The sequence below is a fragment of the Equus asinus genome, unplaced genomic scaffold (assembly GCF_041296235.1).
Source record: "Equus asinus isolate D_3611 breed Donkey unplaced genomic scaffold, EquAss-T2T_v2 contig_148, whole genome shotgun sequence".
In the NCBI taxonomy this organism is placed as follows: domain Eukaryota; kingdom Metazoa; phylum Chordata; class Mammalia; order Perissodactyla; family Equidae; genus Equus; species Equus asinus.
In genome coordinates this window covers 81,991-102,500 of record NW_027224792.1, presented here as the reverse complement: position 1 = coordinate 102,500, position 20,510 = coordinate 81,991, and the positions used below count along the sequence as shown (strand labels likewise).

The 20,510-nt window shown below is 53.9% G+C and overlaps 1 long non-coding RNA gene across 2 annotated transcripts; it reads right to left on the bottom strand.

Annotated features, from left to right (window-relative positions):
• Window positions 1-3,984: 3,984 nt before the first annotated feature.
• Window positions 3,985-6,743, bottom strand: LOC139043075 (uncharacterized). Of its 2 annotated transcripts, none has more exons than XR_011500153.1 (3): window positions 6,344-6,743; window positions 4,760-5,030; window positions 3,985-4,472 (listed from the first exon to the last, which is right to left on the bottom strand). It is a non-coding gene; the product is annotated as an uncharacterized lncRNA (long non-coding RNA). The 2 variants fall into 2 exon arrangements; XR_011500152.1 differs by having other exon boundaries at window positions 3,989-4,476.
• Window positions 6,744-20,510: the final 13,767 nt, after the last annotated feature.

Genomic DNA, 20,510 nt, shown 5'->3' with positions numbered 1-20,510 from the left:
GCGCGCGGGTCGACCAGATGTCCGCGCCGAGCGCCACATGGCTGCGGGTCGCTCCGGCTTCTCGCAGTCCCGAGGGTTCCGCGGGCACGTAGCTGCGAGACCCGGGCGGCTGCCCTCCGCCCGGCTCATGGGGCGCTCGTGTCCATCAGCTGGTCGTGCGGAAATCCCGTGGTTGGCCTCCCTCCCTCCCTCCCTCCCTCCCTCCCTCGTCCAGCCGCCACGTTTTCGGGGTTCGTGCGACTGGGATGAAATAGACCTTCCCAACGTCAATCGGAGATCATCCATCATACCTCTCGAGTCCCCAAAAGCCAAGAAACACGCCAACCAAAACGCTTTTATTATGCCAACGGTTCCCGTTTTCATTCCTATCGTTTAGGGAGGTTTGGTGGCAGCAGCGGCCGAAAGCAAAAGGAAACCCGAGGAAAGCGGCTCCATCCACCAGGGCTGTGTCTCATCGGTGCCGACGCAGGAGGGACGGGCTTCGTTCGTTCGTTCGCTGCGGCCCAAATTCCCGGGCCGCCCGAGGACCGCTCGCACCGGCCCGAGGGAGGGAGCCCCGGCAGGCAGGATGCCTCCGGGGAAATGGCCAAGTCGACCGCGCGACCCACAACCCGCCCGACTGGGGGCGAGAAGGAGCATGGAGGAGGACTCCGTCCCCTAGTCGGCAGACGGCCCTGGGACAGGGACGTTCGCCAAAACCTCCCCAAGGCCGCTTTCCGTGACCGAGTCGGCCTCCCCGCCTGTACTCGTCCCGGCCCGAGAAACGAGACGCGGGGTGGATCGGGACCAGGCCACGCACCAGGCCGGCCGGCGCGGCATCCTCCCTCCCCCGACCTGACCTGACCTGGACGAACGCCTCCCCATCGCCCGCCCCCGCGAGGCTGATCCGTCCGGCCGGTGAGGAGGCCGCTTGTCGGGCGCCACCTGCTGCCCGGCATCCTCTTATATAGTGTTCGAGGAGGTCGACCAGGTGGCCCGGCCTGGATTGGGGGGGGGGGGGGGCGCGGGGTGCGGTGTCCCGGGCGGCGGGGGACGGGGGGGGGTAGGAGTGGAGAGGGAAAGGTGGGCGTGGAGAATGCCGGGGTCGGGGGTCGGCGCGGGGCGGGGCGGGAGTTGGGGATAGGGGAGGGGCGGGAGGCCGTCTGGACATGGAGGGTCGGAAGAGCGGTGGTGACAATGATTTTCATTATCATTTAGGAAGAAGAACGTGGACTTCTTTAGAGGAGTCCTTTGAATAGCTTCTCCATTTAGTTAACATACATCCAAATGGAGGTCGGGAAACTTGGGTCCTGTTAACATATGGATGGAAGTGGAAAGAACTATCGCGATGACCGTCCTTGTGTTTCTTTTATTTTTTCTTTCTTCCTGCTCCCCAAAGCCGCCCCCCCCACCCCCGCCCCGCCCCGCCCCGCCCCGCCCCGTCCCGTCCCGTCCCGTCCATAGTTGTAGGTTCCAGTGGTAGGTCTTTCGCGTTTCTGCTATGTGGGACGCCGCCTCGGCGTGGCTTGAAGGGCGATGCTGGGTCTGGGGCTGCGCCCAGGATCCGAACCGGTGAAAACCTGGGCCGTCGAAGCCGGGGGCCGGGGTGGGGGGCGCTACTTGACCGTTCGTCCACGGGCTCGGCCCCCGGCCCCTTGTTTTCTAGGGAGAGAGACAGAGAGACCCGATCCATTTTCCCTTGGCCTCTAAAGCGTGCGTGTGGTCGAAAGGCGACAGAGAGAGGGGTTCTGGTCCAGAAAGCCCCGACTGCGCCGCCGCGGGGATCGGTCGGTTCCGCCCGAACCGTCCGAGTCGGAAAGGAACGGACAGCTTTCCTCCTTTGGGCCCCTGACTTGGGACCGACAGGGGAAGAGGAACAGGCCTCTCTCCCTCACACCCTGGCCCCTTCCTCCAGGACGCCCTCCTTCTAGTCAGCCCGCCTCTGGCTTTTCCACACGCCGACGACCGCTCGTCGGCATGGACCCACCTTCCTTGGGGGACACCACCACACGACTCTCCCACTCGTCTGCCTGCCTTTCGTTGGCGTCGCTGCCAAAGGCGAGGGGTAGGGGTGGCGGTGGCAGGGACGGCAGGGGCCCAGCGGCTCTCTGGCGGGTGAGGAAGTCTTGCTGGTTCTCCTAGGTCGGTGATCTTTCTCGATCTCCACACACATTCTTCGTTTGGGGAGCCAAGAGACGCCCTCTGAGGAATCCCTATGGCCAGGGTCGATCACTTACTCGCTCACTGCCTCGGCCTCGGCCTCGGCCTCTGTCAGTCTTGTCTCTCTCCCTCCCTCCCTCCCTCCCTCCCTCCCTCCCTCGTCGGTCTCTGTGTGTGGACGTCTAGGTGGAGGCGAGGCAGGGAGGCCACCCACCCACCTACCTCGTGGTTTACCACACGCTCTACACGGAGGTAGAATTCCCATCCCACCGAATCCATCCTTTCCACGGGGCACAAGCCAGTGGCCTTCGGGAGTCTCTCTCCCCAAGGTGGCGCATCCGTCATGGCTATCTATTTCCAGAAGGTTTCCGTTTCCATCCCCTCCCCCCGAAAGAAAAAACGGCCCCACTCCCGGATCTGCCCCACCACGATCACCACCACCGCTGCCGCCGCCGCCGCCGCCGCCATCTGCTGTCGCCCTCTAGGGTTGGACCGTTCTAGCTCTCTCCTCTGTGTGGAATCGCAACGTAGGTCGCCTTGGATGTCTGGCACCTCTCACTTAGCAGAAGGTTTTGGAGGCTCAGGCTGGGCCACGCTTTGGCCCGGGTCAGTGTTCCGTTCCTCCGGACGGCTTCCTCGTTTTCCACGAGAAGGAGCCGTGAAGACGGAAAGGAAGGGCGGATGGATGGCTTTTCCCGTGCTACCGAGTCCCTCTCCCCTTTTCCCCAAAGCGTGAGGGGCGGTCGAGAGGATCGTCTCTGATGACAAAAGTCAGAGGCACCCCGGGTCAGACACCGTGCGAGGCGTTGGTGTGTTCTCGAGAGGAGAACACGTCCCCGTCAGCGTTTCCTGTCGTTCTCGTTCCGAAAGGATTCACGCGCCACCCCGTCTCCCTCAAGGTCTTAGGGCTGTCGTGCTCCGCAGCCGTCACGTGTCGTGGATCCTGGGCACCACCACGCCACCCCGCCCCCCCCCCCCCGCCATAGCTGTCGATCGCTATGTGGCACGCCTACGTTTGCCCAAAAGAGCAGTCCGATGGACAGCGTGGTGCTTTTCCCAGCAGGCAGGCAGGTGAGAGTCACCCCTCTAGAAGGTTTCCAAGCCCCGTTCCATTCTCAGAGGCAGCTCCTTTGGCCATCAAGGAGGCAGGCGATGGGGGTGGGGGTGGGGATGGGGATGGGGCAGGGGCCTCTGTCCCTCTGTCGCGGTAGAAATGATTGGGAAAGGAGGGACGATGGGCGTAGGTCGACCATCCTGGGCGGTGGTGCTTTGGGAGCTTTTTCTAGAAGAAGGAGCGAACGGCGTTCCCTGGGAAGGGAGGAAACCAGAGGAGGTCCCCCTCAGACCGACCTGGCACGAGAAGGACACACACTCTCTCTCTCTCTCTCTCTCTCTCTCTCTCTCTCTCTCTCCCTTTTCTTCCTGACTTGAAATCAGGAGACAAAACTCCCCTGCCAAAGGGGCCCTCCCAAAACGGGGAGTGAGGAAGACCTCCTTCTCTTCACGGCTGAAGTTCTCCCTGCCTTTCCTGGACGGGAAGGATAGCACCTACGCCCGCTGCCGTCGGTGACTTTTAGTCCCCCTGGAGAGGAAGAAATTCTTTCCCGTGGCCGAACCCTGGCGGTTCGTTCGTGCTGCAGAGGACGTGACCCTCTCTGACACACCCAGGAACCTCCTCGCTCCGGGTCGAGGAGAGGGAGTTCTGTTCTGTGGTTTAGAATGGTGCTTAAAAAGGGATGTCGCTTACAAAGGGTCCTCGTCCCCCTTCCTAAACCTAAACGGACGGCTCGGCTCGGAGGCGTGAGATACGTTTCGCATCCTCCTCGTCGTCTTCACTCAAAGTTTTATTGGAGTTTGGAAGATTTTATTTTTTGTCTTTCCTTTTTCTCCCCAAAGCCCCCCGGTACGTAGTTGTGTGTTCTTCGCGGTGGGTCCTTCTAGCGGTGGTATGTGGGACGCCGCCTCAGCGTGGTTTGATGAGCAGTGCCGTGTCCGCGCCCGGGATCCGAACGAACCGATGAAACACTGGGCTGCCTGCAGCGGAGCGCGCGAACTTAACCACTCGGCCACGGGGCCAGCCCCTTACTGGATTTTCAAAACAACTCCGGGGGCCGGCCCGGTGGCGCGGCGGTGAAGTTCGCACGTTCTGCTCCGCCGGCCCCGGGTTCGCCGGTCCGGATCCCGGGCGCAGGACCCGGCACCGCTTGGCGAGCCACGCTGTGGCAGGCGTCCCACCTGGAAAGTAGAGGGGGATGGGCACGGATGTCAGCTCAGGGCCAGTCTTCCTCGGCCGACAGAGGAGGATTGGTGGCAGATGTTCGCTCAGGGCTCATCTTCCTCAAAAATAAAATAATAAATCGATTCGATAAAATGTCAAATAACACAACCGCGGGATCACGCTTAGAGTCACCCTTGGCCCGATGATGCCACTCCCCACCCCCCCCACCCCCCTGCCCCCCACCATTTGGAGGTGCCGTCAGTGGGATTCGTTCCTGTTTGTCCATCTTTCTTCCTCTTTTTTTTTTTTTTTTTAAAGACTGGCACCCGAGCTCATTGCCAATCTTTTCTTTTCTTTTTATTCCTCCTCCTTCTTCTTCTTCTCCCCAGAGCACCCCAGTACCTAGTTCTATATTCTCTTTGAGGGTCCCTCTGGTTCTGCCGTGTGGGACGCCACCTCAGCGTGGTTTGATGAGCGGTGCCGTGTCCGAGCCCAGGATCCGAACCTTCCAAGCCCCGGGCCGCTGAAGCGGAGCGTGCAAACTCAACCGCTCGGCCACGGGGTCAGCCCCTCCCTTCCTTCCTTCCTTCCTTCCTTCCTTCCTTCCTTCCTTCCTTCCTTCCTTCCTTCCTAAGGAGGAGGAGGCAGGCACTGTGTGAAGTCGCCAGTGAGTCTGTGGAAAGAGACGGAGGATTTCCCATGGGAAGCCGGGGCGGGGGACAGGGACCGATGTCGTGCGAACTTGAAGGTGAAAGATCAAAAAACCCACACACGCCTAGAGCGGCGGGTTGCCCGTTAGGAGTTTGCTTGCCGGGCCCATAACGCAGGGCTCATCGATGAGCCAAACCGTCCGTGATCCTCAAGCAGTCTAGTAGGGTTAGAGAAAGGAGGGGGGCACTCTTTCTGCCCCAGATGAGGCGAGTTTCTCAGACAGCCACCCTGCCCCAACATCTTCCCTCCCTGCCTCCCGGCCCTTGGTGGACTGCGGCCTAAGGGTGGGGGAATTGAAGAAAGCCGTTCAATGGAAAAAAGCCCGAGGCCATGGGAGAGAGCTTCCTGCACTTGAATGAAGCCCTGACGCCAGGCCCATCGGAATGAATGGGCCTGACCTCCCCTCCCCCCTCCCCCCTCCCCCCTCCCAGGCTGGCGACTCGGCAGTGGAAGGCTAGGGGTTTCTTCCGAAATGGTGAACCGGCCCCCTTGTCCACAGGAAAACCACACACGGGTACAGCCTAGGCCGGATCTCAGGGTACAGCCTAGGCCGGATCTCAGGCCAAGTCGTCAGGGTGGCAAGATGATGGCGGATGAGAGGAAACTTGTTCTGGGACCGCACCGCCCCCCCCCCATCGCCTCTCTGGCTGAGAAGAGGGCTGGGGAGCGGTGAGGGTCAGGGGGAGAGTGGGGGCGGGGCCGGGACAGGGACCACCGGGCAGTAGGACGGGAGTAGCCCTGAGGCCTGCCTGCCTGCTTCCTTCCCTGCCGGCGCAGGGCTGAGAGAGGCACGGGGCACGCTGGCTCCTGCCCCTTCACTCATTCGGGAAGCCTCCTGTTGTTGCTCCTGAGGTGCCGGCTGCGGTGACAGACAGAGCAAAACTCCTCTCTCTGTCTATTTCTTCAAAGGCCCGAGTCTGAGCTACGACAGATTCCCCTGTGGCTCAACCCGCAACCTCCCATCCTGCCAGACCAGACCCCTTGTCTAAAAACCTCCACTGGAGGAGCTCTTCCACCTGACTCGGAAAGGAAACACCAGCCCCGCCTCAGCCTCACACCCACCACCACCACCACCACCCGCCCCCCCCCCCCGCCCCACTCTCCTCCGGACCCAGATACCTAACAGAGGGAACAAAAATCCAAAAATCCTGCTGCTCTCCTTCTACCACCTCCACTTCAGAAGAGTCAGTCTCCCCCGAACACCTCAGACTCTGTGACTTCCCGCGGCCTCCCTTTCCCCGTCCCCATTCTCTCCCCGGACGGGCCCCATCTTACACTTGAACGACAGCTCCACCGCTCGGGGCAGCTGGACACGATGTCCCAAAGTGGCCCGGACGGTAGCCTGGTCGATTCCAAAGGACCCACGCACGCAGTCGGCCATAAACGTGGTGTGGAGATCGTGGACGTTTGCGGGCCTCTGATGAAATCGCTGCTCCGGGGACCCCGGCGTCTAGGACCCGTCTTCTCCGTGTTCTTCACACCGTTGCTCCTGGGCCGGTTATTCTCTTCCCTCTCACTGACCTTAACGTTTTGTCTCTGCCATTGAATTTTGACTGTGCGAATGTGACTTGCCGCTGTAGGGCTGCGTGGATCTCTCAGGCATCCTGCTGTGCCGTGCGGGGGGGGGGGGGGAATCCTTGGTGGGTGGGTCGATAGACGTCCCTTTGGTTGTGCCCTGGAGGGGAGAGACAGAGGGGACGACTCAATCCACCACGAACGCTGATGTCGCTCCGATAAACCTGTAGCGGTGATTCTAGTTTATGGCCCGTGTCCTGAAAATAACTTCCCGAAGGGCCAGCCCGGCGGCACAGCGGTTAAGTTCGCACGTTCCGTTTTGTCAGCCAGGGGTTCGCAGGTTCGGATCCAGGGTGCGGACGTGGCGCCGCTTGGCGAGCCACGCTGTGGTCAGCGTCCCGCCTATCAAGGGGAGGGGGATGGGCACGGATGTTAGCTCGGGATCACTCTCCCGGGGCAAAAAGAGGAGAATTGGCAGCAGGTGTCAGCTCGGGGCTCGTCTTCCTCGAAAAATAAATTAATTAAATTAATAAAAACAACTTCCCAAACCTCTCTGATAACTTGAAGCTTTGAAGTTTTGCGAGGTGAAATCAGGTGATAAAAAAGTCCACGGACAGGGGCGGCCCCGTGGCCGAGTGGTTAAGTTCACAAGCTCCCCTTCGGCGGCCCAGGGTTTTGCCGGTTCAGATCCCGGGCACGGCACGGACACGGCACCGCTCGTCGGGCCGTGTGGAGGCGGCGTCCCACATGCCACAACTGGAAGGGCCCTCAACTAAGATAGACAACTATGTCATGGGGGGGATTGGGGGAGAAAAATCGGGAGGGGGGAAAAAAAAAACAAAAACGGAAGATTGGCAACAGGCGTTAGCTCTGTGAGGGCCGATCTTCCTCACCCAAAAACTAAAGTGAGATGAAATCAAATAAAGCGAAGGAAAAGATAAACCTATGAAATCCCATGTTTCTAAAAGTGGCCAAGTGTTTAGACATTGGCCAAGCGACGGAATGCTCATGGGAAGGACAGTTCCTAATTGCTGGCTTCTTAGTTTTCACCAAAATTAAGGTTCGTGAGGGTTAAAAAATCTACTTAACAAATGCGATGAAAGCCACTAGGCCGGCCCGGTGGCGCGCTGGTTAAGTGTGCCTGTTCCGCTTCGCCGGCCCGGGGTTCGCCAGTTCAGATCCCGGGGGTGGACGTGGCACCGCTGGGCGAGCCACGTGGTGGTAGGCGTCCCACATATGAAATAGAGGAAGATGGGCACGGAGGTGAGCTCAGGGCCAGCCTTCCTCGGCAAAAAGAGGAGGATTGGCAGCAGTTAGCTCAGGGCTCATCGTCCTCAAAACAAAACAAAACAAAACAAAAAGCCACTAAAAGTGAATATGGGAAACATCTTTGTGTTCAAGGAAAGTGAGATGGCTGCCTTCAGGCAAGAGGGCCTAAAAAGTAAAGATCGTTTTGTCTGTGAAAAGGTGATCAAAGTTTCACGGGGAAAATAATCTGAGAAAAAGGCCTGTTCGTGGTCAAGTGGCCTAAAATTGGAACGAGTGGACAGATAGAAATGGCGAGCGATAGGATCTATGGGAGTCTATGAGGAAGCCATTGGGTGTCGGCCTAATTCGGCCTGACAGTGTTTTTCGAAAAGGGCCTGACGTGGCCGTCGAGCACGCATCGCATCGTAGATCCGCTTTACACATTTCCTACGGCAAGAACCAATGCCCTTAAGGGAAAGGAGCAGCTTCCCCGTGCTCGGGCCTTTCCTTAAGGAGAGGCATCTTTCCTTAGGCTAGGAGCGGATGGTTGCGCTCACCTTTGACCATCCGGCTCCCCTGTGACCACCCAGGCCCAGACAACAGACCTGCCACCCAGCAGTGTCTGTCGATCGCTGTGCCGACAGAGCAGTCTCGCGACTATCATCCAAGGGACCTTTCGATCCTATGTGAAACGTCCTCTCTGGGGGTCTAGAAGCACTCTGTACACCCCACTTCCCGGGCACCCTCTCTTCCTTCGGGAAGAAAGGCCCCGGGCCACAGTCCTCACATTTTAGCTCAGAATAAACGCACCCCGATTTTCACGGATAGATTGGTTCCGGATTATTTCCGTCGACAGAATGGAATCAAGTCAATGAGTTTCAAGATCGGAGGGAAGCTGATGCAAAATCAGAATTTGTTTTTCTCACTCCCGAAAGGATACTTTTCTCTAACTTCTAGTCTCCTCCTGATAAAGACGTTGGAAAATGTTTCTCTTGACCTCTGAGGGAATCGACACCAAAGACAGAGATCCTCCATTTTGTCAGAATGATTTCCTAGGCCTCCAATGGAGGAGGCCTCCCTCGGACGGGAGCTCAGCTTTTGTTTTGCAACAGTTTTCCTCTCTCTGCTTGCCTTTAACATCTCCTTTCCCGTTCTTCTTTTTTGGAAGGGAAATACGTGCACCGCTGGGGAAAAAAAAAAAAAAAGAATTTTCTAAATGACCAAAGAAGATCTACGACTGTTGTTATTTTGGTTTCACGGAGCAGTTCCACGTCCACATTTACTCCATTTTAAACACCCACACACACTCACAGCACGGCGCTGTGAGGATGTCCCGGGGAACTCGATTTGTGGAGGGAATGGCTGTGAGGTCTCTGCCCCCCAACCCCCACCATTTGGGTGCTTCTGCTTGTTGATGAGGACGGGAAGCCCTGCTGAAATCCATATTCTTATCACCACACGTGCATCTGCACCCATGCTCCCCCCCGTGTGTCGTCTTTGGGCTTTGCTGTGGCCCCGTGCGGAGGGAGACCTGTTTTGTGTTGTAAACTTTTCCGCGGCCAAGCGGCTCGGTCCTTTCCTCTACGACTTGTGGGCTCTGTCTGTCCGTCTGCCTTAGAGAGACCCTCTGGGCCGGAAGTGACAGGCTGCACACAATTCCTGACAGACTGCGGACAATTCCTCCGTCGTCACGGTCCTTCTCTGATGACGTGCATGGTTTCGGTTTGACAGCGACCCCCACCCCCCACCCCGCCGTGATTTTCTAAGTCCTCCCGGGAGCCCGGGAAGTGCTCGGGCCGCTCCGGGAAGCGGGGGCCGGCAGCCCCGGCCTGCCCCGTGGCATCTCCGGGGACTTTTCCACCTCTGTCCGCGTCAGCCAGCCGGCAGCCCCGCGCCCGGCCCGGCCCAGAAGTCACGTGGGGAGTCTGTCCCCTTCCTGGCAAGCCCACCCACCCCACCCCCCTCCCCGCCGATTTTCCAACACCTCCTTCTGCGCCCAGGGTTGCCCTGTGCTGCCTGGGAGCTCCGAGGTGGACACCCTGGGGCCTCACGTGGTGACCTCCCGGCCGCCCCAAGCGGGCCCAGAGAGAAAGAGAGAGAGAGAGAGACAGAGAGAGACAGAGACAGAGACAGAGACAGAGAGAGACAGAGACAGAGACAGAGACAGAGACAGAGAGAGACCTGACCCGGCGGTGGGCTCAGGCTGTGCACTCTCGCTGGCTGGTGACCCGGTTCCCTCCCGCTGACCCCTCCGCGCCGGTCGTTGGGCGCCATCTGGCGGCCGCTTTTACAGAGTGGCCCTCCTCCGGAGCCCCGGCGACATGAGCAAGGGATGGGACTCGCAGGACGTCTGTGTGGTTTCCAGTGTGGGGCTGTGTGGAACAGAGCTGCTAAGAACATTCATGCCCCGGATTCTGTGTGAATGAACAGGAACGTGGCCGCAGCCCCCACCCCGCCCCCCGCCCCAGCCCCCGGGAGTGGTGGGAGTGGTGCCCTCCAGACCACCCTCGGGTTGGATGCCTCCCTCCCTGGAAGGACTCACGGGACTCCACAAAAGCTGACTTCCTGGAGGTCCAGCGGAGACCCCCAAGGCCCAAGGCCCCCCCCCCCACCCACCCACCACAGATCACTGTGGAAGCCTTAACGACCCAAGGCTCCAGCTACATACAGACGCTCTTAGGAGGCAAGATACACCAAAGGCTTATGTAGGTTGCCACTTTCGGTGGTTGTTTCCGCAGCGTGTCAGTTTTGGAACCCGCCACGCCCTTTTTCACAGAGGCCATACCGTTTCCCTTCACCACCAGTGAGGCGTGAGTGACTGACTTGGCTTCTCCGCGACCTGACTAGCAGTTTGATCCTGTTCCGGTATTTGGAAGAAGGCAGTCTCACCCATGTGTCCCCACAATGTCTCCCTCTAATTTTCTCACTTGCTTTTCCAGGGAACAGCTCACATCTTTTCATGCGCTTATCGGTCATCCATGCGTACCTCCTCCACCCCAGGTGAAAGTGCCTGCTCTGTCTATTGGTCTTCCATTCTTTTTGTATTTTTCAGTGTTGATTTCCCCCGGGTCTCCACTCCATTGTGGGTTTTGTTTTTTGTTTTTTGTTTTTTGTTTTTTTTTTTTTGCTTAAAGATTGTCACCTGAGCTAGGCACTGTTGCGCTGCTTCCTCAGTTTCAGAGGGTACCTTTTTCAGGGTTGCTGTTTGACCGGGTCTCCTCGCCATTGTATTTTTTTATTTTTTTTTTTTTGCTTAAAGATTGCCACCTGAGCTAGCCTCTGTTGCCCATCTTCTTCGGTTTCAGAGGGTAGATTTCTCAGTGTTGCTTTTTCGCCAGCTCTCCACGCCCTTGCGTCTTTTTTTTTTCTGCTTGAAGGCTGCAACCTGAGCTAGCTTCTTTTGCCCATGTTCCTCAGTTTCAGAGGGTGGATTTCTCCGTGTTGCTTTTTCCCCAGGTCTCCACACCCTTGTGTGTTTCTTTGGCTTAACGATTGCCACCTGAGGTAGCCTCTGTTGCCCATCTTCGTCCGTTTCAGAGGGTGGATTTCTCAGTGTTGCCTTTTCGCCAGCTCCCCACGCCCTTGTGTGTTTCTTTTGCTTAAAGATTGTCACCTGAGCTAGGCACTGTTGCCCTGCTTCCTCAGTTTCAGAGGGTACCTTTTTCAGGGTTGCTTTTTCACCGGGTCTCCTCGCCATTGTATTTTTTTATCTTATTTTTTTTGCTTAAAGATTGCCACCTGAGCTAGCCTCTGTTGCGCTTCTTTCTCAGTTCTAGAGGGTAGATTTCTCCGTGTTGCTTTTTCCCCAGGTCTCCACGCACTTCCTTTTATTTTTCCTTAAAAATTGCCACCTGAGCTAGCCTCTGTTGCCCATCTTCGTCGGTTTCAGAGGGTAGATTTCTCACTGTTGCTTTTTTGCCAGGTCTGCACGCCCATGTGTTTTTTTTCTGCTTAAAGGTTGCAACCTGAGCTAGCTTCTTTTGCCCATGTTCGTCAGTTTCAGAGGGTGGATTTCTCCGTGTTGCTTTTTCCCCAGGTCTCCACACCCTTGTGTGTTTCTTTGGCTTAACGATTGCCACCTGAGGTAGCCTCTGTTGCCCATCTTCCTCAGTTTCAGAGGGTGGATTTCTGAATGTTGCTTTTTCCCCAGGTCTCCACGCCCTTGTGTGTTTCTTTTGCTTAACGATTGCCACCTGAAGCCAGCCTCTCTTGCCCATCTTCCTCAGTTTCAGAGGGTAGATATTTCAGGGTTGCTTTTTCCCCAGGTCTCCACGCCTTTGGGTTTTGTTTTTGCTTAACGATTGCCACCTGAGCTAGCCTCTGTTGCCCATCTTCGTCCGTTTCAGAGGGTGGATTTCTCAGTGTTGCCTTTTCCCCAGGTCTCCACGCCCTTGTGTGTTTCTTTTGCTTAAAGATTGCCACCTGAGCTAGCCTCTCTTGCCCATGTTCCTCAGTTTCAGAGGGTAGATATTTCAGGGTTGCTTTGTCCCCAGGGCTCCACGCCTTTGTGCTTTGTTTTTGCTTAAGGATTGCCACCTGAGGTAGCCTCTCTTGCCCATCTTCCTCAGTTTCAGAGGGTGGATTTCTCCGTGTTGCTTTTTCCCCAGGTCTCCACGCCCTTGTGTGTTTCTTTTGCTTAACGATTGCCACCTGAGCTAGCCTCTGTTGCCCATCTTCGTCCGTTTCAGAGGGTGGATTTCTCAGTGTTGCCTTTTCGCCAGCTCCCCACGCCCTTGTGTGTTTCTTTTGCTTAAAGATTGTCACCTGAGCTAGGCACTGTTGCCCTGCTTCCTCAGTTTCAGAGGGTACCTTTTTCAGGGTTGCTTTTTCACCGGGTCTCCTCGCCATTGTATTTTTTTATCTTATTTTTTTTGCTTAAAGATTGCCACCTGAGCTAGCCTCTGTTGCGCTTCTTTCTCAGTTCTAGAGGGTAGATTTCTCCGTGTTGCTTTTTCCCCAGGTCTCCACGCACTTCCTTTTATTTTTCCTTAAAAATTGCCACCTGAGCTAGCCTCTGTTGTCCATCTTCGTCGGTTTCAGAGGGTAGATTTCTCACTGTTGCTTTTTTGCCAGGTCTGCACGCCCTTGTGTTTTTTTTCTGCTTAAAGGTTGCAACCTGAGCTAGCTTCTTTTGCCCATGTCCCTCAGTTTCAGAGGGTGGATTTCTCCGTGTTGCTTTTTCCCCAGGCCTCCACGCCCTTGTGTGTTTCTTTTGCTTAAAGATTGCCACCTGAAGCCAGCCTCTCTTGCCCATCTTCCTCAGTTTCAGAGGGTAGATATTTCAGGGTTGCTTTTTCCCCAGGTCTCCACGCCTTTGTGTTTTGTTTTTGCTTAACGATTGCCACCTGAGCTAGCCTCTCTTGCCCATGTTCCTCAGTTTCAGAGGGTAGATATTTCAGGGTTGCTTTGTCCCCAGGGCTCCACGCCTTTGTGCTTTGTTTTTGCTTAAGGATTGCCACCTGAGCTAGCCTCTCTTGCCCATCTTCCTCAGTTTCAGAGGGTGGATTTCTCCGTGTTGCTTTTTCCCCAGGTCTCCACGCCCTTGTGTGTTTCTTTTGCTTAAAGATTGCCACCTGAGCTAGCCTCTGTTGCCCATCTTCGTCCGTTTCAGAGGGTGGATTTCTCAGTGTTGCCTTTTCGCCAGCTCCCCACGCCCTTGTGTGTTTCTTTTGCTTAAAGATTGTCACCTGAGCTAGGCACTGTTGCCCTGCTTCCTCAGTTTCAGAGGGTACCTTTTTCAGGGTTGCTTTTTGACCGGGTCTCCTCGCCATTGTATTTTTTTATCTTATTTTTTTTGCTTAAAGATTGCCACCTGAGCTAGCCTCTGTTGCGCTTCTTTCTCAGTTCTAGAGGGTAGATTTCTCCGTGTTGCTTTTTCCCCAGGTCTCCACGCACTTCCTTTTATTTTTCCTTAAAAATTGCCACCTGAGCTAGCCTCTGTTGTCCATCTTCGTCGGTTTCAGAGGGTAGATTTCTCACTGTTGCTTTTTTGCCAGGTCTGCACGCCCTTGTGTTTTTTTTCTGCTTAAAGGTTGCAACCTGAGCTAGCTTCTTTTGCCCATGTCCCTCAGTTTCAGAGGGTGGATTTCTCCGTGTTGCTTTTTCCCCAGGCCTCCACGCCCTTGTGTGTTTCTTTTGCTTAAAGATTGCCACCTGAAGCCAGCCTCTCTTGCCCATCTTCCTCAGTTTCAGAGGGTAGATATTTCAGGGTTGCTTTTTCCCCAGGTCTCCACGCCTTTGTGTTTTGTTTTTGCTTAACGATTGCCACCTGAGCTAGCCTCTCTTGCCCATGTTCCTCAGTTTCAGAGGGTAGATATTTCAGGGTTGCTTTGTCCCCAGGGCTCCACGCCTTTGTGCTTTGTTTTTGCTTAAGGATTGCCACCTGAGGTAGCCTCTCTTGCCCATCTTCCTCAGTTTCAGAGGGTGGATTTCTCCGTGTTGCTTTTTCCCCAGGTCTCCACGCCCTTGTGTGTTTCTTTTGCTTAAAGATTGCCACCTGAGCTAGCCTCTGTTGCCCATCTTCGTCCGTTTCAGAGGGTGGATTTCTCAGTGTTGCCTTTTCGCCAGCTCCCCACGCCCTTGTGTGTTTCTTTTGCTTAAAGATTGTCACCTGAGCTAGGCACTGTTGCCCTGCTTCCTCAGTTTCAGAGGGTACCTTTTTCAGGGTTGCTTTTTCACCGGGTCTCCTCGCCATTGTATTTTTTTATCTTATTTTTTTTGCTTAAAGATTGCCACCTGAGCTAGCCTCTGTTGCGCTTCTTTCTCAGTTCTAGAGGGTAGATTTCTCCGTGTTGCTTTTTCCCCAGGTCTCCACGCCCTTGTGTGTTTCTTTTGCTTAAAGATTGCCACCTGAGCTAGCCTCTGTTGCCCATCTTCGTCCGTTTCAGAGGGTGGATTTCTCAGTGTTGCCTTTTCGCCAGCTCCCCACGCCCTTGTGTGTTTCTTTTGCTTAAAGATTGTCACCTGAGCTAGGCACTGTTGCCCTGCTTCCTCAGTTTCAGAGGGTACCTTTTTCAGGGTTGCTTTTTCACCGGGTCTCCTCGCCATTGTATTTTTTTATCTTATTTTTTTTGCTTAAAGATTGCCACCTGAGCTAGCCTCTGTTGCGCTTCTTTCTCAGTTCTAGAGGGTAGATTTCTCCGTGTTGCTTTTTCCCCAGGTCTCCACGCACTTCCTTTTATTTTTCCTTAAAAATTGCCACCTGAGCTAGCCTCTGTTGTCCATCTTCGTCGGTTTCAGAGGGTAGATTTCTCACTGTTGCTTTTTTGCCAGGTCTGCACGCCCTTGTGTTTTTTTTCTGCTTAAAGGTTGCAACCTGAGCTAGCTTCTTTTGCCCATGTCCCTCAGTTTCAGAGGGTGGATTTCTCCGTGTTGCTTTTTCCCCAGGCCTCCACGCCCTTGTGTGTTTCTTTTGCTTAACGATTGCCACCTGAGCTAGCCTCTGTTGCCCATCTTCGTCCGTTTCAGAGGGTGGATTTCTCAGTGTTGCCTTTTCCCCAGCTCCCCACGCCCTTGTGTGTTTCTTTTGCTTAAAGATTGCCACCTGAAGCCAGCCTCTCTTGCCCATCTTCCTCAGTTTCAGAGGGTAGATATTTCAGGGTTGCTTTTTCCCCAGGTCTCCACGCCTTTGGGTTTTGTTTTTGCTTAACGATTGCCACCTGAGCTAGCCTCTCTTGCCCATCTTCCTGAGTTTCAGAGGGTCGATATCTCCGTGTTGCTGTTTCCCCAGGTCTCCACGCCCTTGTGTGTTTCTTTTGCTTAACGTTTGCCACCTGAAGCCAGCCTCTCTTGCCCATCTTCCTCAGTTTCAGAGGGTAGATATTTCAGGGTTGCTTTTTCCCCAGGTCTCCACGCCTTTGTGTTTTGTTTTTGCTTAACGAGTGCCACCTGAGCTAGCCTCTCTTGCCCATGTTCCTCAGTTTCAGAGGGTAGATATTTCAGGGTTGCTTTGTCCCCAGGGCTCCACGCCTTTGTGCTTTGTTTTTGCTTAAGGATTGCCACCTGAGCTAGCCTCTCTTGCCCATCTTCCTCAGTTTCAGAGGGTGGATTTCTCCGTGTTGCTTTTTCCCCAGGTCTCCACGCCCTTGTGTGTTTCTTTTGCTTAAAGATTGCCACCTGAGCTAGCCTCTGTTGCCCATCTTCGTCCGTTTCAGAGGGTGGATTTCTCAGTGTTGCCTTTTCGCCAGCTCCCCACGCCCTTGTGTGTTTCTTTTGCTTAAAGATTGTCACCTGAGCTAGGCACTGTTGCCCTGCTTCCTCAGTTTCAGAGGGTACCTTTTTCAGGGTTGCTTTTTCACCGGGTCTCCTCGCCATTGTATTTTTTTATCTTATTTTTTTTGCTTAAAGATTGCCACCTGAGCTAGCCTCTGTTGCGCTTCTTTCTCAGTTCTAGAGGGTAGATTTCTCCGTGTTGCTTTTTCCCCAGGTCTCCACGCACTTCCTTTTATTTTTCCTTAAAAATTGCCACCTGAGCTAGCCTGTGTTGTCCATCTTCGTCGGTTTCAGAGGGTAGATTTCTCACTGTTGCTTTTTTGCCAGGTCTGCACGCCCTTGTGTTTTTTTTCTGCTTAAAGGTTGCAACCTGAGCTAGCTTCTTTTGCCCATGTCCCTCAGTTTCAGAGGGTGGATTTCTCCGTGTTGCTTTTTCCCCAGGCCTCCACGCCCTTGTGTGTTTCTTTTGCTTAAAGATTGCCACCTGAAGCCAGCCTCTCTTGCCCATCTTCCTCAGTTTCAGAGGGTAGATATTTCAGGGTTGCTTTTTCCCCAGGTCTCCACGCCTTTGTGTTTTGTTTTTGCTTAACGATTGCCACCTGAGCTAGCCTCTCTTGCCCATGTTCCTCAGTTTCAGAGGGTAGATATTTCAGGGTTGCTTTGTCCCCAGGGCTCCACGCCTTTGTGCTTTGTTTTTGCTTAAGGATTGCCACCTGAGCTAGCCTCTCTTGCCCATCTTCCTCAGTTTCAGAGGGTGGATTTCTCCGTGTTGCTTTTTCCCCAGGTCTCCACGCCCTTGTGTGTTTCTTTTGCTTAAAGATTGCCACCTGAGCTAGCCTCTGTTGCCCATCTTCGTCCGTTTCAGAGGGTGGATTTCTCAGTGTTGCCTTTTCGCCAGCTCCCCACGCCCTTGTGTGTTTCTTTTGCTTAAAGATTGTCACCTGAGCTAGGCACTGTTGCCCTGCTTCCTCAGTTTCAGAGGGTACCTTTTTCAGGGTTGCTTTTTCACCGGGTCTCCTCGCCATTGTATTTTTTTATCTTATTTTTTTTGCTTAAAGATTGCCACCTGAGCTAGCCTCTGTTGCGCTTCTTTCTCAGTTCTAGAGGGTAGATTTCTCCGTGTTGCTTTTTCCCCAGGTCTCCACGCACTTCCTTTTATTTTTCCTTAAAAATTGCCACCTGAGCTAGCCTCTGTTGTCCATCTTCGTCGGTTTCAGAGGGTAGATTTCTCACTGTTGCTTTTTTGCCAGGTCTGCACGCCCTTGTGTTTTTTTTCTGCTTAAAGGTTGCAACCTGAGCTAGCTTCTTTTGCCCATGTCCCTCAGTTTCAGAGGGTGGATTTCTCCGTGTTGCTTTTTCCCCAGGCCTCCACGCCCTTGTGTGTTTCTTTTGCTTAAAGATTGCCACCTGAAGCCAGCCTCTCTTGCCCATCTTCCTCAGTTTCAGAGGGTAGATATTTCAGGGTTGCTTTTTCCCCAGGTCTCCACGCCTTTGTGTTTTGTTTTTGCTTAACGATTGCCACCTGAGCTAGCCTCTCTTGCCCATGTTCCTCAGTTTCAGAGGGTAGATATTTCAGGGTTGCTTTGTCCCCAGGGCTCCACGCCTTTGTGCTTTGTTTTTGCTTAAGGATTGCCACCTGAGCTAGCCTCTCTTGCCCATCTTCCTCAGTTTCAGAGGGTGGATTTCTCCGTGTTGCTTTTTCCCCAGGTCTCCACGCCCTTGTGTGTTTCTTTTGCTTAAAGATTGCCACCTGAGCTAGCCTCTGTTGCCCATCTTCGTCCGTTTCAGAGGGTGGATTTCTCAGTGTTGCCTTTTCGCCAGCTCCCCACGCCCTTGTGTGTTTCTTTTGCTTAAAGATTGTCACCTGAGCTAGGCACTGTTGCCCTGCTTCCTCAGTTTCAGAGGGTACCTTTTTCAGGGTTGCTTTTTCACCGGGTCTCCTCGCCATTGTATTTTTTTATCTTATTTTTTTTGCTTAAAGATTGCCACCTGAGCTAGCCTCTGTTGCGCTTCTTTCTCAGTTCTAGAGGGTAGATTTCTCCGTGTTGCTTTTTCCCCAGGTCTCCACGCACTTCCTTTTATTTTTCCTTAAAAATTGCCACCTGAGCTAGCCTCTGTTGTCCATCTTCGTCGGTTTCAGAGGGTAGATTTCTCACTGTTGCTTTTTTGCCAGGTCTGCACGCCCTTGTGTTTTTTTTCTGCTTAAAGGTTGCAACCTGAGCTAGCTTCTTTTGCCCATGTCCCTCAGTTTCAGAGGGTGGATTTCTCCGTGTTGCTTTTTCCCCAGGCCTCCACGCCCTTGTGTGTTTCTTTGTCTTAACGATTGCCACCTGAGCTAGCCTCTGTTGCCCATCTTCGTCCGTTTCAGAGGGTGGATTTCTCAGTGTTGCCTTTTCCCCAGCTCCCCACGCCCTTGTGTGTTTCTTTTGCTTAAAGATTGCCACCTGAAGCCAGAATCTCTTGCCCATCTTCCTCAGTTTCAGAGGGTAGATATTTCAGGGTTGCTTTTTCCCCAGGTCTCCACGCCTTTGGGTTTTGTTTTTGCTTAACGATTGCCACCTGAGCTAGCCTCTCTTGCCCATCTTCCTGAGTTTCAGAGGGTCGATATCTCCGTTTTGCTGTTTCCCCAGATCTCCACGCCCTTGTGTGTTTCTTTTGCTTAACGTTTGCCACCTGAAGCCAGCCTCTCTTGCCCATCTTCCTCAGTTTCAGAGGGTAGATATTTCAGGGTTGCTTTTTCCCCAGGTCTCCACGCCTTTGTGTTTTGTTTTTGCTTAACGAGTGCCACCTGAGCTAGCCTCTCTTGCCCATGTTCCTCAGTTTCAGAGGGTAGATATTTCAGGGTTGCTTTGTCCCCAGGGCTCCACGCCTTTGTGCTTTGTTTTTGCTTAAGGATTGCCACCTGAGCTAGCCTCTCTTGCCCATCTTCCTCAGTTTCAGAGGGTGGATTTCTCCGTGTTGCTTTTTCCCCAGGTCTCCACGCCCTTGTGTGTTTCTTTTGCTTAAAGATTGCCACCTGAGCTAGCCTCTGTTGCCCATCTTCGTCCGTTTCAGAGGGTGGATTTCTCAGTGTTGCCTTTTCGCCAGCTCCCCACGCCCTTGTGTGTTTCTTTTGCTTAAAGATTGTCACCTGAGCTAGGCACTGTTGCCCTGCTTCCTCAGTTTCAGAGGGTACCTTTTTCAGGGTTGCTTTTTGACCGGGTCTCCTCGCCATTGTATTTTTTTATCTTATTTTTTTTGCTTAAAGATTGCCACCTGAGCTAGCCTCTGTTGCGCTTCTTTCTCAGTTCTAGAGGGTAGATTTCTCCGTGTTGCTTTTTCCCCAGGTCTCCACGCACTTCCTTTTATTTTTCCTTAAAAATTGCCACCTGAGCTAGCCTCTGTTGTCCATCTTCGTCGGTTTCAGAGGGTAGATTTCTCACTGTTGCTTTTTTGCCAGGTCTGCACGCCCTTGTGTTTTTTTTCTGCTTAAAGGTTGCAACCTGAGCTAGCTTCTTTTGCCCATGTCCCTCAGTTTCAGAGGGTGGATTTCTCCGTGTTGCTTTTTCCCCAGGCCTCCACGCCCTTGTGTGTTTCTTTTGCTTAAAGATTGCCACCTGAAGCCAGCCTCTCTTGCCCATCTTCCTCAGTTTCAGAGGGTAGATATTTCAGGGTTGCTTTTTCCCCAGGTCTCCACGCCTTTGTGTTTTGTTTTTGCTTAACGATTGCCACCTGAGCTAGCCTCTCTTGCCCATGTTCCTCAGTTTCAGAGGGTAGATATTTCAGGGTTGCTTTGTCCCCAGGGCTCCACGCCTTTGTGCTTTGTTTTTGCTTAAGGATTGCCACCTGAGCTAGCCTCTCTTGCCCATCTTCCTCAGTTTCAGAGGGTGGATTTCTCCGTGTTGCTTTTTCCCCAGGTCTCCACGCCCTTGTGTGTTTCTTTTGCTTAAAGATTGCCACCTGAGCTAGCCTCTGTTGCCCATCTTCGTCCGTTTCAGAGGGTGGATTTCTCAGTGTTGCCTTTTCGCCAGCTCCCCACGCCCTTGTGTGTTTCTTTTGCTTAAAGATTGTCACCTGAGCTAGGCACTGTTGCCCTGCTTCCTCAGTTTCAGAGGGTACCTTTTTCAGGGTTGCTTTTTCACCGGGTCTCCTCGCCATTGTATTTTTTTATCTTATTTTTTTTGCTTAAAGATTGCCACCTGAGCTAGCCTCTGTTGCGCTTCTTTCTCAGTTCTAGAGGGTAGATTTCTCCGTGTTGCTTTTTCCCCAGGTCTCCACGCACTTCCTTTTATTTTTCCTTAAAAATTGCCACCTGAGCTAGCCTCTGTTGTCCATCTTCGTCGGTTTCAGAGGGTAGATTTCTCACTGTTGCTTTTTTGCCAGGTCTGCACGCCCTTGTGTTTTTTTTCTGCTTAAAGGTTGCAACCTGAGCTAGCTTCTTTTGCCCATGTCCCTCAGTTTCAGAGGGTGGATTTCTCCGTGTTGCTTT